Here is an 8,795-nt window from a genome sequence, read left to right on the forward strand (position 1 = left end):
GGTCTTGCTCTGAAGTTCCTGCTATTAAAATGAACAGTTGGTATGTTTCTTCACTGGATGCTGCTGTTCCCTGTGTCCAGAATGGAAGAAGTATAGATGTCCAAGCCCAGTTGGACATGTGATAAGCATGGTTGATATATAGGATGTGGTGGCCTAGGGACTGAGTGATAGAATTGTGGAATCCCACTCCAGAGGAGATAAAGGCATGAGGCCAGAAGGATCTGCTCTAGGAATTACACTGCTCTACAGCCAAAATGCTTCTGAAATAAATGTAGTCAAACTTTACTAATTCTGGGTCACTGAGAATGAAAATGATGCTTAAAATTGTTGATTGGCTCTAGTTTTCAAGATATGCTATTGGGTCAGTATATACGACCCTTGACTTGGGAATGGCGGAGGATAAGTGAGTTATAAAGGGAAGGGATCTCAATTTAAACCAGAATTGACTAAAATACATCTTTGACTGGATCTATGAATAAATCTGACTGGGTTTGGACAGTACTTGCTTTTTAGGCAAAATAATGGTGCAATCTGAAGCTGGTGTTGTCATACATGATATGAATTGCATCATGTTATTCCTAGAAGTCATGGATGATGCAATCATAATGAAGCTTACATCACTCTGCTGAACAAATTGCCCTATATCAGCTCTAGAAATCATACAGTGTCGTGCTCTTATCAGTATTTGATTTTGCAAAGGGACACATTTCTGTTTAGCCAAAGTGAGCAGAGAGGCCTCATACTTGTGTGAACAGTGCAGATAACTTCTGCTATGTTTGTGGTGAAGTGACTTTTTGCATCACAAAAGCGCAGTATAACCACTATGGTTAAGAAAGCCTATCACCTTTATTTTGGCTGCAAAATTGGAGATCAGGACAAGAGGTGGGCCCCACACCTGCTGCAACACTTGTGCAACAAATCTTGGCCAGTGGTTGAACAGGAAAAGGAAATCTATGCCCTTTGCAGTGCCAATGATTTGGAGAGAGCCAACAGATCATACCAGCAATTGCTACTTCTGCATGGTGCCTCCAGTTGGGAAAGGTGTGTCAAAGAAAGTGGACTGTGCATTATCCAAACATTCCATCAGCTATATGCCCAGTACCCCACGGAGAAGGACTGCCAGTTCCTGATGCACCAGAATCATTCTCACTTGAGTCAGAAGAGGAAGAGGATGAAACTTCTGGTCCTGAACCATCAATGTCACAGGACCCACATTTTCTCCCATCCTCCTCCTCTGAACCACACCTCATAACACAAGCTGAACTGAATGACCTTGTCAGGGATTTGGAACTACCCAAGAGTAAGGCAGAGCTGTTGGGCTCCAGACTACAGCAGTGGAATCTCCTGGCAGGTGATGTTAGGGTTTCCATGTTCCGTGACCGTCAAAAGGATCTTGTCCCATTCTTCTTCATGGAAGGTGATCTTGTAGCCTGCAACAACATCGATGGTGTGATGGCAGCCCTCAACATAGTTCACGATCCAGATGAGTGGAGACTGTTCATTGATTCATCCAAGACGAGTCTTAAAGCTGTTTTACTGCATAATGGCAATGTTTTGCCATCAATTCCAGTTGGTCATGCAGTCCATGTGAAGGAAACCTATGAGAACATGAAACAACTTTTGAGGTGCATAAACTATGACCAACATCAGTGGCAGCTTTTGTGGTCATTTGAAGGTTGTTGCTCTCTTGCTTGGTCTGCAGACTGGATACACAAAGTACCGCTGTTTTCTCTGCGAATGGGATAGTCGTGCAAGAGATTCCCACTACAGCAAGAAAGATTGGCCATTCCGACAGTCATTGGAGCCTGGGAGGAAAAGTCTTCGGCATCCACCACTTGTTGAATCAAGGAAGATTTTGTTACCACCCTTACACATCAAGCCAGGTCTGATGTGTTTTGTCAATGGCCTTGACAAAGTTCAAGCAGCTTTCAAGTACCTCCGTGGAAAATTTCCAAGGTTAAGTGAAGCTAAGTTTAAGGAAGGTGTCTTTGTTGGTCCTCAGATTCGTGAACTTCTTCGAGATGATGCATTTGACCATGCACTGCGTGGCAAGGAAAAGACGGCATGGAAAGCCTTCCAGTTAGTGGCAATAAATTTTCTCCGAAACAACAAGGCAGACAACTACAGGTTGTTAGTGGAAAACCTCCTCAAGTCATACAAAAGCCGTGGTTGCAACATGTCACTAAAGATGCATTTTTTGCACTCTCATCTACATTTTTTTCCACCGAACTGCGGAGCAGTGAGCGACGAGCATGGTGAGCGATTTCACCAGGACATTGCAACAATGGAGAAACGCTATCAGGGCAAATGGAGCCCATCAATGCTTGCAGACTATTGCTGGACAGTGACAAGAGCTGCTCCATTTAATGAACACGAGAAGCCAAGAAGCGCCAAGTAGACACTGAATAGGACTAAACTATGTACATAAGTTTTTTTGCCTTTCGTTTCATAATAAATTTTATTTATAGAACCCTTTTGCTGATTTTTAAAGTGTTACATGATATTTCACCTGTCCTGTTTATGTAAAGCAACCATAAACACATGAAAAGACCTAGGTGTACAATTTATGGTTAAAACTCTATCTACACAATATACATAGACATAAAATGTAAAAACTTAAATATCTTAAACAGTAGCCAATCAGTTGTTTTAATTGTCATATTTGAATTCAGCACATCAAAATACATAATAAATAGCACATTTTATCTCTGAAGCAGACGACTTCTCAAATTGTAGACCAGTGTTATTTTGGGGAAGTCCCATGTCTGGTGTCGTACGGGGGCGTCAGACTAGATGATCACAATGGTTCTGTGACTGGTTCCCCCCAGGGGTACCACTGAGCCCTCTGACCCACCCTCTGACTGTGTTGCTGGGACAAGTTACAAAGCCCTCCAAGCTTGCACTTTCACCAGCATTCACACAGTTAGGGGCATCCCCAGCTGCAGTCCCATGCAGGCTCTCTAACCACCAGCTTAGGGCCCCAGAGCAGTACTGCCCTGCCTTGGTCAAATCTGGCCAGTATATGGGTTTAACACCTGGTCTGCCTCTCCCTCAATGTGAAGAGGACCATGCATGCTTGTGGTAACCAAGCTGAGATTTTTCCCTAGATACCTTAGTCAAACCACCATGGGTTGTCTTAAAACAAAAGTTAATTAACTACAAAAGAATAGATTTTAGGTGGTTATAAGTGATAGCAAACAGATCAGAGCACATTACTTAGGTTGTGTTTATTTACTGAAACTGAGCTTAATGTACTGGATAGGTAAGAGATGAATTCATTAGCAAATTCTCAACCTGAGTAATAAACAGGCTGGTAGATTCTTAAGGCACAAGCTGCCTTGGCTTTGCAGCTTGGGTTTCCCAGGTTTTCATACACCGGCCAGCAATCCCTTAGCCTGGAACCATCACTTCTCCCCTGTTCAGTTTTTATTTCTCAGGTGTTTGCAGGTGTGGTGTTGCAGGGAGAGTGAGGTCCCCTCATTTCCCCCCTTTTAGATCTTCTTCCCACTCACTGGAGAGCTCTTTTGCTGTGACCTGGGTCATACAGTTCCAGTTCCCATTGTGTAGTGCTATCTCTGAGAGTTTCTATTGTATGCAGTTTCCAGGGTAATCCTTGTGCTTGTGTGCATTTCCTCAATAAGCCATTAACATTGTTTGGCCTTTTTACTGTTGTACCAGAAAGGCTGCTTGTGGGTGTTTTCATCCTACATGTTTCAGTAACACATACGTAGCCAAACTTCATACGATAGCACATACAATCCAACAAGAGATTCCTGTCTAGCAGATCAAGACTTTTAGAATACTTCAAAGCATACTTTGTACAAAACATATCCTAATTACAGGACCATGGGGACTATTGGAGTGCCAGGGTGTCTCAGGTTCCTTCTGGTCTTGGAATCTATGAATGAATGAAAAGGGATAGGGTGCAGCTGGCCTTGCAACTGTGGTACTGACAGCTGACTCTCACATGATTATTAGAGACCCCAGGTGGGTAAGAGCTGTTAGACCATCTTCTGTTGGTGAGATGAGCTTACACAGCTCTTTGGTAAACTCCAAAGCTTGTTTCTCACCCATAGAAGTTGGTCCAATAAAAGATGTTACCTCACCCACCTTGTCTCAACATCCTGGGACTCACATGGCTACAACAACATCGCGTCAAACTTGGTTAGTGGCTAAGCTCTCGTGTAGCATTGTACAAGTTTGAGGATTCAGATTTTAAAAAGTGGTTGAATTCCTCTTCTGCTATTATCTTTAGCAAGTTAATGAGTTTGCTTTGCGCACATAGACCCCATGTGATCCTAAGATCGAATGGTCTGGGGGAAACTCAATAGTAGGGGCAGCTCCTTGTATGAGCAGGGGATAAAACTTCAACTGGTTCTGACATGCATGAAAAATCTAACTAAAATCATGGAAAAGCCGAATGGCATTGGCTTTGGTTCCATGCTCCACAATCTAAAACAAGTTGAATGCTGTGTTTCAGAATGGGAGTTGGGCATGTTATCACTGGCAGCTCCCAGACTTGGAAATGGGATGTTGACAAATTTATTGTCAAATTGCTTTGTCAGAAGTCTCGTGTATAGACTTTCTGCTCTAGTTTAATACTTAGAAGTGTCTTGAAATGGGGAATTTCAGGTCTATAGTGGGGGAGATGTTTCAGCTTTAACACCTGCCCACACTTTTGAATGCAACTTTGTAAGGAAAAGGAAGCTTTTTGGGTTGCGCTGCTTACAAAGGACCCTGTACAAATTGCCACATTCAGTCTGTTTCTATGACTATCGTGGGACAAGATGACCACTTTGCTTTGGCTGCTCTGAAGGGTTTGTCTTGTTCCTGGTTGGCATTACTGCTGTTGTATAGTTCTCAGCCGCAATCATTCCCTTCAGAATCTAGAGACTGAATTTAAGGCCTTCTTCCCACCTGAATTTCTCTGGAGCTGCGTCTCCATGGCTGCTACAGCCACAGCTCATGCCCAGGTGGCTACAGCATGATTTGTTTTGCTGAGCTGCGCAGGTCTCCTGGAAATTTCCCATCCCACCCAGGATGTGCCAAGCTGAAATTATCCTTCTACTGTGGAAGCTAGATAAAATGGGGGAAGGATTAGCCAGGATACCTTACTATATACTCCAATTGCTGTGTCTGCGTTACACAGCACCTGTAACCTTCACGGTTTTAACATAAATGCACTGAGGAATTCTGCCTCTCGGCATCTTTATTTGGTGACTCTTCCTCAGTGTCCTTTCCCATCAGGGGCACTTTTCTAGATAAACTAGGAACTGAGTGTTCTGGATGGGTACTTCCCAAGCCATCGGATTCATGCCAGATACTGAGTTGATTGTGGCAGACGAGCTGTTCCTTCTGCATCCAATTCAGCCACCCACGCCGGGCTGGCTATGCAGCAGAGCCAAACAGGATAATGCACAGGCTGGAAAATAGTTGTAATGGACGTGCCACTGCTGTTGGGTAGTTCTCACCACTCCTTTCTCCTTAATCTTGGCACCCCTTCCTGTCGTCTCCCCAAAGGGGGGAAGTTATGCTGCTCAGTGGAGGAGCTCCCATTATAGGACAAGGTGTGATGCTGAGAAGTTGAGGCTTGGTGCCTTTTCAGTTGGTGCAGGCTTAGCATGTGTTAAATGGGTAGGCAACCTATGGCATGTGTGCCGAAGGTGGCACGCGAGCTGATTTTCAGTGGCACTCACACTGCCCGGGTCCTGGCCACTGGTCTGGGGGGCTCTGCATTTTAATTTAATTTTAAATGAAGCTTCATAAACACTTTAAAAACCTTATTTACTTTACATACAACAATAGTTTAGTGATATATTATAGACTTATAGAAAGAGACCTTCTAAACATTAAAATGTATTAGTGGCACGCGAAACCTTAAATGGGAGTGAATAAATGAAGACTCGGCACACCACTTCTGAAAGGTTGCTGACCCCTGGTGTAGACTCTAGACTCTTCAGGCATGTTAACACCTGCTTCTAGCTAACATGTTCTAATGTTCACCTGTAAATCCTGCTGTGGATGGGCTCCAAAGGGCATGCTGAGGTATGCATAGGAAGCTTTGGAGCCTTTACTGGGCTAAGTAGCAGAATGGCTGTTTGTGGGGTTGGCTGTGTAGCAGGTTGGGGTTGGTTGTGGAGTGGCCCATAGTAGATCCAGGCACAAGAGCGTTTAGGCTGTCTGCCTGTTCCCCTGGAAACCTGCCTGGGGCACTTGGCTTGCTATGTGGATGCAGTCAATGGAGATGGCTGAGATTAGAAGAATCTTGCAGCCGACTGTAACTATGCAAAGAGCATGGCTCTTAAATACTTTTGTTAGGCAGAGGGGTCTGGCCAGGTGTCCCATTGCAGTGTGGTGGGGGTGTTGAGAGCTGGGTTTTCAGCCCACACATGAAAGATACAGGATTCCTTAGCTAAAAGGGCTTAGCATCTGCTTAGACTGGAAACCTGTAGAGTTTGAGAGTTTATCTATTAGCTGTATTGTGGGAAATCTGTTGCATAAATCTGGGAGTATGGTTTGGCTAACATGTTCCTGCTTGTTTTTCCTGATAACCCCCATTACATTAAACATCTTTGTACCATAAACATTCCAATAAGCAGGTCAACGCTGTTCATAACCACTATAGGTGCTTAGATGCTGTGACGATGGGTGCTGTGGAAAACAGTGGCATAGTGTAGACACAAATTTTTTTGTGCCTCTGCAGTTTTGAAAATGGGCATATCCATGCATCTCAATTGCCGATAATGCTTTGTACTCATGCTAAATGTTGTGGAAACTTACTAGTATAATTATGTTGCTGTAACTTGTTTTGTACGTGCAGAATGTATCAGATGTATATTCTGGTGAGGTTTGCCAAAGGTATTGTGCACTAAATAGATGTCTCTGGTCTACTAATATCTGGAATGTTTCTGCAGAGATAGGTAGGTGTGTAAGGACTGTGGAATTTAATGTGCTGTAAGGAAGGGGAATATAAATATGAGCAACAGTGAGGATATAACAGCTGCAAGACTGTTTCCCAGATTGGTAATGTAGTCAGCTTTCTGTGCTGTGCTGGTTATCTGACATCAGCTCCATAAAGGAACCGAGCCCTTAATACAGAAGCACCTCAAAGTTCCATGAGCCCAAACTCCAGGCAGAACCAAAAGTACCAGCTTGCCAGTTCCTCATGAGTAATCCTATAACCTCTCCATTTTAATGGCTGCTCCCCCATGAGGAGGTGGAGGTCGTCTTGCTCACTGGGGGCAAATTCTGCTGAGTTCTGGGCATTTGAAAGGAGGCTGGCCTGCCTCTACCAGTCACATTGTGCTTCCCCCGCTGTCTTCTGCTCGGGTGCTGTGGGCACAGAGACTGTGCCCTCTGACATGACAGTTGGGAGACTTTTTTGGGGAAGGGAAATGGCTCCATCTCCAAGTACTCTGGCTGTAAGATGTCTAGGATCCCTGTGGCTGGTGTTTGGTGAGGATGGAGACCCCTAATGTTGCGGCACTTTTAGGCTGGGGGAGGGGGAGGAGTGCCTAGTGACTGTTCCGCTCATGGAGCGTGAGCAGCTGCAGAAGATTTTCCGTGTACGATTCAGAGATCCCACCAGACAGCCCGTACATCCCACATCCATGCCTGCAGTGGCCATTCAGAGATGGTGCTAAGTTTGGGTATCTTTAGTGTTACCATATTTCCACAAGCAAAAAAGAGGACACTTGGGGGGGGAGGAGCCCTGCTCTAGCCCTGCCCCACCCCCATCCACTCCCTCCCACTTCCCACCCCCTGATTGCCCCCCCTCAGAACACCTCCCCCCTGCTCCTTGTCCCCTGACTGCCCCCTCCTGGGACCACTGCCACTAACTGCCCCATAGGACCCCACCCCTATCTAAGCCGCCCTGCTTCTTGTCCCAACTGCCCCCTCCTGAGAACCCCCTACGACCCTACCTGTCCCCTGACTGCCCCGACCCTTATCCACACCCCCACCCCATATTCACACACCCCGCCCCCAGCCAGCCCCCCGGGGACTCCCATGCCCTATCCAACTGCTCCCTGCCCCCTGACAGGATCCCCAGAACTCCTTATGCATCCAACCCCCTCTACCTGCCTGCCTCGACCCCTCTCCACACCCCTGCCCCCTGACAGCCCCCCCAGAGCCATCTAACCCCCCTGCTCCGTCCCTGACTGTCCCAACCCCCCCCCACCCCCCCTCCCCCCCGACACCCCCCCCCAGAGCCATCTAACCCCCCTGCTCCCTGTCCCTGACTGTCCCAACCCCTCTCCACACCCCTGCACCCCTGACAGCCCCCCACAAACTCCTGACCCATCCAACCCCACCCCCGTCCCCTAACCAGGGCAGGCTTTAAAGAGCCCAGGAATTGGGCTGCACTCTGGCCGGAGCTCCGGCCGGGGTTGCGGGGCTTGGGGCTGGGCCGGCACGCTTGGCCAGAACCAGGGCCCTGTGCTGCTGGCGCTGGGCCCAGGCCCGGCGCCAGAGCTGGAGCTCTCCTCCTCACGCCCCCAGCTTACCTGCTGCTGCCTCCCACTTGCCCCTGCTTCTTTCCAGACTTCCCACGAAGATCTGATTCGCCGGGGAGGGGGAGGAGCAGGTGGGCGGAGCGTTCAGGGGAGTGGAGGAGGGGGAAGACAGCTGCGGACAGCATGGTAAGGCTGCAGGGGATGCAGGGAGCCGGGAAGGGGCTTTGGGTGCCCAGCGGTGCTTGGCTGCCGCTTTTCTGTCTATAAATAGCCGATCAGGGGGGAATCCCGGACATTTTTAGATTTTTAAAAATCCCCCCCCCCCCCCGGACGGCTATTTAT

General features: G+C 47.1%; 1 protein-coding gene across 1 annotated transcript in view; it reads left to right on the top strand.

The window, feature by feature from the left end:
• Positions 1–8,795, top strand: part of TRIM28 (tripartite motif containing 28) — a gene marked incomplete in the record, with an annotated part of 57,403 nt that overhangs the window by 25,163 nt on the left and 23,445 nt on the right.

Source organism: Trachemys scripta, chromosome 14, assembly GCF_013100865.1.
Source record: "Trachemys scripta elegans isolate TJP31775 chromosome 14, CAS_Tse_1.0, whole genome shotgun sequence".
Taxonomy (NCBI): Eukaryota; Metazoa; Chordata; order Testudines; family Emydidae; genus Trachemys; species Trachemys scripta.